The following is a 9,588-nucleotide window of genomic DNA, read 5'->3' on the forward strand; positions in this document are numbered from 1 at the left end:
GAAGAAAAGAGAGCAAGTTTACATGTCTAAGAGGAGAGGCTTTCCATCACTTAGAAGAGTGGGGGGGGGGAGAGACAATCCTTGGGCCTTTTTTTACTTAGGCTAAAGTCTCAAAAGGGATCCGGCGGAAAAGTTAGAGGAGAAATCGTCCACTCACTAATGGAATATTTACTCTCTCTCTCTCTCTCTCTCGGGCTGAAATTCTTTGACTCTAGAGAACTGCAAGGGACCAACCACAAAGTTTTATGTATTACAATAAGTTTTTATGCAAATAAGATTATAGGGATTTGTTAGCGTACATCACAAAAGGCATTCCGCCGATGGGCTACATAAGAATATGAAAGTTATATATTTGCCCCATTTTCTTCCCTGGGCCACCCCTTGTAGCGTAAAAAGAGTAGTCATAACTCATAAATACACTAGCAGAGGGGGAGGTGGCCCGGGCCAATATATCATTTTCCTAAGAATATATGTAAACAATTTATAGAAGTACGAAACGAAGCCTTATTCTTAAAACACAATCATAAACACCGGTGTTGGTGAAAATAAGGGAAGAATTATTTGTAACAAGTTTTGGACTTTCTGAACCGACTGAAAGGAAAAGCAGTGAATTTTTTATCATGTCGGCCCCGATTCAATGGGCCATTCATGAAGCCGTCAAGGTGTTCCCAACATCGATTACGAGCCGATATCTAACGTCAGCTTTGGCAAGCCGCTCCATTGCCGTGTTCGCGTAATTCATTGGAACAAGCTCAATATCTACTGTTATATTATGCTTGCCGGCAAAATCAATCATCTCTTGGGTCTCTTTCATTCCGCCTATAAGACTTCCCGCGACAATCTTCCCACCTGTGAATTCAAAATCAAGTAATCACACTTCTTTAATCTTGACTTAAACCTAATTAAAGAGAGGCCCTGCCTGGATTACAGGAAAACTATTTCTTGTGGAAAAAATTTCCTAGTAATTTTTACATTCTTTTCCAGAATTGAAAGAGAGATCATATAGTTAATATAGACGGATGTCATTATAAATTAAGGCCCTGTAGTTTTTTTTTTTCTTTTTGAATGGTAAATTCAGGCCTTGTTTAGATTGCAAGAATAACATTTGCGACAAAAAATTTCTTGGGTTATTTTTTACTTACCACGATTTAGAGGAAAAATACGTAATTATTGCTAATTTAGAGGGATACAACATAAAGAATATCTCTCTAAATAAAAATTTAAAGAGTTATCTTTTTTCATCTGTAAAAAAAAAAGAAAATTTTAGGAATAATTTTCCTTTTCAAAATTTTCCTACAATCCAAACAGGGCCTAAAGGTCACTCTAAATAAAACTTTAATCGTGTTGCATTTTTTTGTCATATGAAATCAAACAAGGAAATTTTTCAAGAAAATTCCCACAATCGAAACAGGCCTAAAATTGAAAAAAAAATGTACGGAGAATTATGTGAGAAAAAAATTAGAAGCAATTTCATTGGTTGCAACAAAAGATGCATGTCGATCCCATGATCCATTTTTTTAGTAGGCGACTAGGGACCCACATATCTACGTAATTTGGACCCCACATATGTGGGTCACGCAAATCACATGATCCAATCCAGCGGTAGAGATAGATAGATAGATAGATAGATATGATGTTCTCTTACCCTCAAGCAGAGGATGAACAGGTTGCTCGAGCGGCCTCTCGGGCCCGCCACCATAACCAGCTTTCCATGCACCTTCAATAGTTCGATGATCAAAGGCAAGAGCGGATGAACTGCAGATACGGTGTCTATATTGCCGTCCATTGTTCCCTTGAATACCTACATGTAACAAAAAACATGGCATTTCTTTCTTAAACATATAAATTCTTGGAGCATCTAATAGAGGATACTATCACTGTAGATGAGGCTTCATCTCAATGGTGAGATTTTTATGGATTGAACAGTTACGATCGTTTCATTGTTGTGATTTTGATCTTTACTTGTACTATTAGATGATCAATTCTAGGGGTGCAAGTTTGGCCTGTGAGCCCTGACCCGCCTTGAGCCCGAACAGGGTCAGGGTTGGAAAATCCAACCCTGAGGGCGGGCTTGGGTTCATTTTTTAGGCCTTGACTCAGGGTCGGGTCGGGCCGGGCTTAGGGTTGATGCTTGGGACCAACCCGACCCTTTTCACACTTTACCCTTGACCCGGCCCTATTTACACTTTACAGTATATGTGACTTATCAAACCACAAAACTTAAGATCATCCTATTTACATGATTTTAGGGGCATGCCCTATTTATATTGTAGCAAATATATGGCTTGGATCTTCGAATAAGGTGGCCTCCACTACTTTTTTCCTTTTTTTTTGAAAAAATAAGTGCCATTAGGTCCGGACACCTTACTCTATAAAAACCCGAGTAGTAATGGGTCTATAAACCGAAGCTTTTATGGAGATTTTATATGGTGTGTGGCCCTATAGTCCAGTGTTTTCAAAAAAAAGCACTGTAAGGCCCACTTCATAGGAAGATCCTAACCCTCTGGTCTATAGATCGGATGGCTAGGATAATCTTATGGAAATGAATTTTGGAACACAACCTATTTATGTTGTGGCCCAACAAATGAACGGTTTGGATCATCCTATAAAGTGGGTTGTACGGTACTTTTTGAAAAAGACTGGACTGTACAGTCATACACCTCATAAAATTTCGCTTTTATATTATTGACAACAATGTGTTTGCACTAGGGTCAATCAGGGCCAGCCCAGCCCGACCAAACCAAGGCAAAGGCCACTCTGAGCCCTGCAGGGCGGGCCTTGGGTTGAGGTCTTTTGGCTCTGACTGGTTAGGGCAGGTCAAGGCCAAGGTAATTGGATCCAGGGTTGGGCTAAGGTTTTGAAAAACCCGGCCCAACCCGACCCTGTTGCAGCCCTAATCAATTCCATTCAAGGAATTTACCCATTTTCATGAGGATGTTCTGGGGAAAAGAATTTCTTGGAAAAAGTTATCCTTGAAAAGTATTCCATGAAAAATGATTCAAGAGTTGCCACAGGAATGAAATTTTTCTATAAACTATGAAAATTTTTGCTATCTAGAAATTAAGTTACATGGAAAATGAGTTAACCAAATTCTGGAAAACAAACTTTCTAAGAAAAGCTTTTCTCAAGAAATTTTTTCCATAGATCCAAACAGCTCTTTGGATTGCAGGAATGTTTCGGAAAAGTTTGGAAAGAAAAAATATTTCCAATAATTCCTACATTTTAGGCACTGGAAAAGATAATTTGAACTAGAGTGGACTTCACCTGGCTCTACTAAGTGCGTCAGCTAGAGATAAGCCCCATTCACTTGACTGTGAATGGTTGAGATTAGGCTAACTGAAAACCAACCCTACAGGGACCTTTAATTTTTGATGATGTATCCCTCAAAATTAATCATATATTTATGACGTCCTGCTAAATCATGTAAAGAAAATAAAATTCCCAAGAAAAAATTTGGGAGTTGATTTTTTCACCCCCTCTGTAGGATTATGCGCCACCGCCCCCCTTTTAACTTGATTTGACATCAAAAGCGTTAAAGTCTGCTACAGTTCACTTTAAAAGCAGGGCGCATAATCTTACCAGGGGGTGAAAAAATCATCTCCCAAAAATTTCCATCAAAATTTTTTTTCTTGCTATCCAATTAAGGATATGCTTTGTTTGTTTTGGATTTTGAGAACTGATTGTGAGAAGTTTGTTTTGGATTTTGATCAGAAATGCAGTCAATGAGAGACCATCTATACCCATATACAAATTGATGTTTTCATAAGGAAGACATCGAAGGCTTTCCACAAATTGAGATTTGGCCGTTGAAGGATCGAATTGTATCTGAGGAACAGGGGGATACAAAAAAGTAATAAGAGAGGCGCTTAGACCAATCACCTTTCCTCTTGATCTGAGGTGCGAAGAGAAACATCTCTTTTTTATGACTTCCACTTCCCTTCACTGAATCAAGGCCTGGCCCGGAAAAGTGCCCTATTGATGAATGAAAGAAAGGGTTTATGAGCCAAATCAATAGCTTGATCAAGTTAGGATAGCTTTTATAAACACTAGTTTCATTGAAGTTCATTGTCAGATCTTCAATCTCTGTCTGTATATCAAACAATTTTAATTCTAAATTTTGATTAAACTTTGAATAATCTATCTTATTTTTAGATTCAAAGCTATGATTGGGCTCTAAGTTACGTTTAATTGAGTTCAAGAATTAGTTTTGAATTCACAATGGTTTCTCAAAATCCAAAACAAGCAGATCTTAGGGCCTGTTGGATCTTGGAAAAAATTATGGAAAATGATTTTTCATGGAACAAAATATTTGAAAAATCATTCCAAGGAGAAATGCAATTTCCCAAGAAAATATAGAAATTAGGGCACGTTTGGCTACCAAGAACTTTTTTTAAATGATAGACTGGCGCCTCCAAGTGATGAGAGAGGGGTTGGGCAGGTGAAATGGCTAAAAATTAGAAAACTAGCATCTCCAAGTGGTGAGACTCGGCTAAAAATTAGGAAACAACAGACTCTACTCAAAATTCGATCAACTGTTTCCTGATTTTTTTTGTCACTTCTCATCATCAGAGACACTAGTTTCCTATTTTTTGTTTCTTAATTTTTAGCCACTTCACGCTCATCTCCATTTGGAGACACCGATTTATCATGAAATAGAGTTCATGGTAGGCAAACGTGCCCTAAGAGTCATTCATTTCTAATAGATAATCACATGTTCAAATCAAGACTCCAAAAAATGAAACCCATATTGTAAAAAGTAAAACCTTTTTACCTCAATCTGCTCCGGTTCACGACTAACCAAGAATGAGTCAACACCGAGTTGCTCAATTGCTTCCTTAGCCTTGCTAGGGGATGTGCTGATCACAGTAACCTTCATTCCAAAAGCCTTGGCAATCTTCACAGCAACATGACCGAGTCCACCATGTCCGACCACACCCAAATGCATACCCGACTCACTGAGTCCAAAACATTTCATCGGGCTATAGACCGTAATCCCCACACACAACAATGGTGCACCCGCGTCTAGGGGGAGATTTTCAGGGAGATGAACCACATAGTGCTCATCTATAACAATAATATCAGAGTACCCGCCATATGTTGGGGTGCCATCATAGTAAAGGGCATTGTATGTGAATATCACCTTACTACAATAATTCTCGGAGCCCTATTCGCAGCTAGTGCACGAATTACAGGCACCGACCATGCACCCTACGCCAGCCTTATCTCCGACTTTGAGTCTCGTTACGTTCGGCCCCACCTCTGTCACTACTCCTACTATCTCATGCCTGTGATAACATCTTAGCCATTGAATTTTCCAATGTTTGTTTTGACTTCTGAGTAGCAATTTTGTAAGGGCAATGATGAATTCGCACCCCCTGCAGTATGCATACGCACCCCTTATACCATGATTTGACATGAACAGTGCTCAACTTTAACGCTTTTTGACATCAAATAAGGGGTGCATATGCGTACTCCACGGGGTGCGAATTTATCATTGCCCTTTTGTAATTTTAATAAGTAGTGTGTTACCAAAAAATATTTTCATTCCTTGAAATGTTTTGGCAAGAATTTATCCAAGGAAAAAAAATGCACACCTAAAGATGGGATCCTTTTTTTTTCACCATACTTGAAAATGATTTGGCATGTTATTTAGGAGATGGTTAAGAAAATCATGAGTTTTTATATGGTGCTCGACCGGCAAGTCCCTTGTGGCCGGTACCACTCCGATGTTAGATCCAACATGTTTGATCCAACATCAGACCACTTTTTAAGAGTCTGCTGTTGGATCAAACATCAAGGGTGGTACTTTTGACGTACCACCAACAAGGGACTTGACGGTTGGGCACTAGATAATTTCTCAGAAAATCATAGCATACCTATAAAATTCGGGTCAGGTTTCATGTTTCGAGTTTTTTTGTTTAAACCCAAATTGACTTGAGATTGGGTTGGGTTTTTTCAACCTGAAACCCGACCCAGGAGCAGACCTGTGATTTCTAAACCCGACCCATGTTATTTTTGGTTCAGGATGATGTGGGCTAAGGTAAAACCCGGCCCAAGTTGCAACCTTAATGAATTTATCTGAGGAAAAAAAAAATACACACCTAAGGATGAGTTACAGTCATGAAAACTTTTACTTTATAAATTTTATATCTATTAAATGAGTTATCAAACGTTGGAAAATCCTATTTTACATAAAACTTTCTGAGAGAAAAAAAAATACAGTAAATGCCGTAAGCTGAATTTTTTTCCTTGGAAATCATGGATCTGTTTTTTCTTTGGAAATCTAAACTGTAAGTATTACAAGCCAATAAAACATCGAAATGGAAGGTACCTAATTTAGTGAAGTGGCCCAAATCCCATCAAGTTAAGAGAATGGGATCCATGAGATCTGATTAGGGATATAAGGACCGTTGATCTATGGTCCCGATCATCCAGCACATATGCACATTGCATGACATATGGGCTTGGTGATCGGTACCATTGATCGGATGTCCCATGCAGGACAACCCAGTCGGTACAGGCCTGATTTGGTACCATTGATCTGATGTCCCTCGCAGGCAACTCAGTCAGTTCAGGCCAATTGCCGAACGAAGATTTCATCCCAAAGATAGAGGCACGCGATAGTGAAAACAAAGTAAAAACTCTTGTAAAAAAATGGGACGGAAAAAATTCGAGTTTAATATGCCAAAAACGCTTGTAAAAACAAAGTAAAAAAAATCAAGAAAACAAAGTAAAAAAAAAAAATCAAGACACAAAAAATTGCATTTAAAAATTTTATCATTTACAAAATATAGTGAGGATAAAGTTGGAAAGGAGGCCAAAAACGCTTTTAATAGTTTAAGAGTAATGCTAGGGAAACCGAGAGTAGGACCTAAAAGGGGACCGAACAAATTGTTTCATGCCACAACATCACTAATGACTTGAGCAGTTAGGGAAATAATTAAAAGGTAAATTTTTCTTTAACACGTGGCATGTTCTCATTGCAGGTCCGATTTTAGGTGGTACTCTAGGTCTCCATATCATTTCCCTAGTTTTAAACATGTTTTAAACATTTTCTTCAAAAAAACAAAATGGAGTTTTTTTTACTGTGAAAGTTTTAAACTCAATATTAAAATGAGAAACCAATAAAACGTCCTTTTTATTTCTTCAGAAAATGCAATTTAAAATTGTGTTTTGCTATGTATTCTCTGCGTCTCTGACCCAGCAATAAAAAGGGTGGAAAATGCCAAAGCAAACAGTGAAAATATGAGCTCCCAAAGAAAAAATATGCATTCATTAATTAAATGAAGCAAATCATAAGAAATGGCCATTGATATTTATTTTAAATTACACATATTTTAAACAACATTGCACATTTTTTAAAACTTCATAATCTATTTATCGATCATAATCAAGATCTTTCTAATGATTAGAAAAATGAAATAAATATGCTTAAATATATTTTTAAAATCATTTGCAATAACATTAATTACCCTGGCACAATAGGGTAGACGGAATTTCCCCAATCATTCTTGGAGATATGGAGATCGGTGTGGCAGATCCCGCAGTAGAGTATCTTCAACATGACATCTTTATCACCGGTCGCTCCGAAAAGAATGTAAACATGATTAAATATTTTTAATTAAAACCTAAATGATAATTATTTTTCTCATACAAACACATGTATATATGATTTTAAAAGTGCGTGAATCTTCTGGAAAAAATATCAAAGGAAAGAAGTGGGAGGTTCAATCCCAACTTACCCACCAATAAACACACGTGCACACACACACATAAAAAGAGTAATTGTGATTTATAATGGTAAGCACAATTTACAAAAAAAGTTTTAAAATTAATCGATGAATTTATAGCGTCAGATGGAAACTTCAACGAAATGTTATTTTTAAGTACTTTTTAAAAGAAATATAAAAAATTTAAAGGATTTTGTCTTTTGATGCAAAAAAAAAAAAAAAAAAAAAAAAAAAAAGTGTTGAAACTTTATTCCTATGTTAGTTGTGTGAATAAGACAACTTTTGCGCTTATATAGAGAAGTGGTTTTCTTAAGGGTTGAGGACTGAAGAAGACTAGATATACTTGGGTAAAAAACTTTCATATGCGCGTCAAGCTAAAACTACTGTCGTGAACCTAGTTACATCTTCAATTTGTTCATGGGCGTTTAATTTTGTCTTAGGGACCTTAACTAAATTCTCATGACGTAACTAGATAAGTGCTCTAAGCTTAATTTTATTTACAATTTCATGCCGATATTGAATTCTGAAGAGGACAATTCTGGCACTATTTATTTTTACTTTTGCATGTTTACTATATGGGATTTGCTATATATGGATCATAAGATAGCAGCCACGAAGCTCACTTTTGCCACGTGGGACTTGCCAAATGTTGTCTTCCCAGTTTTTTTTTTTTTTTTTTGGCCTTTTCCATTCTCTAGAATGGTTCCCTAACGTTTACCACAGATTCTTATAATTTAGAAATGGATTTATATTGTTAAACACTTGTTACTAATAAGATTATTTAAATTAACAAATAAATGGGTTGAGATACGTTGGTCACAGGTTTTATCAGCAAACATAGCACATGTTCGTCGTGCATGTCTGAGCTTATTGTTATGCCTAAAATTGGTAACAGATACGGCAGTGACGAAAGAACTGATCTGGTGGGCCCAAGGTACCGAACTGGATGCGCTAAGCCCTGCACAAGGACGCACGAGGTCCTATAATATAAACCCCTTTGCCTTCCTTTAAACTAGTTAACCTGATTGTGGTTAGCTACGAGATCTTTCGGGACTCATACACACAGCATATGATCAGAATCAGGTTAATGACCGTTTCTTTTCATTTCTTTTGTAAATTCATTCCGTTTACTTATTGGAATTAAGCCTAACCCAAATAAAAGTAGAAAAAGATAACTTTTTCTGATTAAATTTTTTGAAAATGCCAAATTAAGTCAAGAGACCGGATTCATCCGGGCAAGAGGGGTGCCTAACAACTTCCCCGATTGTAACCATAACCCTTACCCAGATATCTGTAAGGACCATGTCTTAACAAACAGGGCAAAATTACAAAGTTCTAAGCCCAGACCAAAAGAACCCATTTGGTTTACTGTTCCCCCAATGAAACTTGGGTACTTACCCCATTTTCATCGGAAGAACAGGTACGGGTCCAAGGCCCTAACCTAGGTGTCGACTCTGAATTTCTCTTCCTTGCGGAATCAGGATCAGGGTCTTGAGTTCGCAAGAAACGCAGAAAACCTAACACTCTTAGAGAACCCAATGTGGTGATCCCCTGCCCGCTCGCGAGCGTGGGAAAAAACCGGCTCATGAAAAAAAATTTCTGTTAAAAAATATTTTTCTTGCAATCTAAATAGAAATCCGAGTCCTCTTAATAAAATTGTCCAATTGGTACGGGACCATATCTAGGGATGATCTCCCAATAACCCATAAGATGAACGGTTTGGGTCACTTGCCCTTGTGCCTTATTCTCACACTAGTGAGACCAACCGTGAGATGCACGGTATTGACGTAAATTAAGATGTAAAGATTGAAAGCTGATTAAATAACAAAAATGTTTGGAGCAAAATGAGTTTTGTATT

General features: G+C 37.4%; 1 pseudogene; it reads right to left on the reverse strand.

Moving 5' to 3' along the window:
- Window positions 1–646: 646 nt before the first annotated feature.
- LOC143850407 (putative mannitol dehydrogenase) lies at window positions 647–9,133 on the reverse strand (annotated as a pseudogene).
- Window positions 9,134–9,588: the final 455 nt, after the last annotated feature.

Source organism: Tasmannia lanceolata, unplaced genomic scaffold, assembly GCF_043159265.1.
Source record: "Tasmannia lanceolata isolate RefF3 unplaced genomic scaffold, GAP_Taslan_0.1 ptg000018l, whole genome shotgun sequence".
Classification (NCBI taxonomy): domain Eukaryota; kingdom Viridiplantae; phylum Streptophyta; class Magnoliopsida; order Canellales; family Winteraceae; genus Tasmannia; species Tasmannia lanceolata.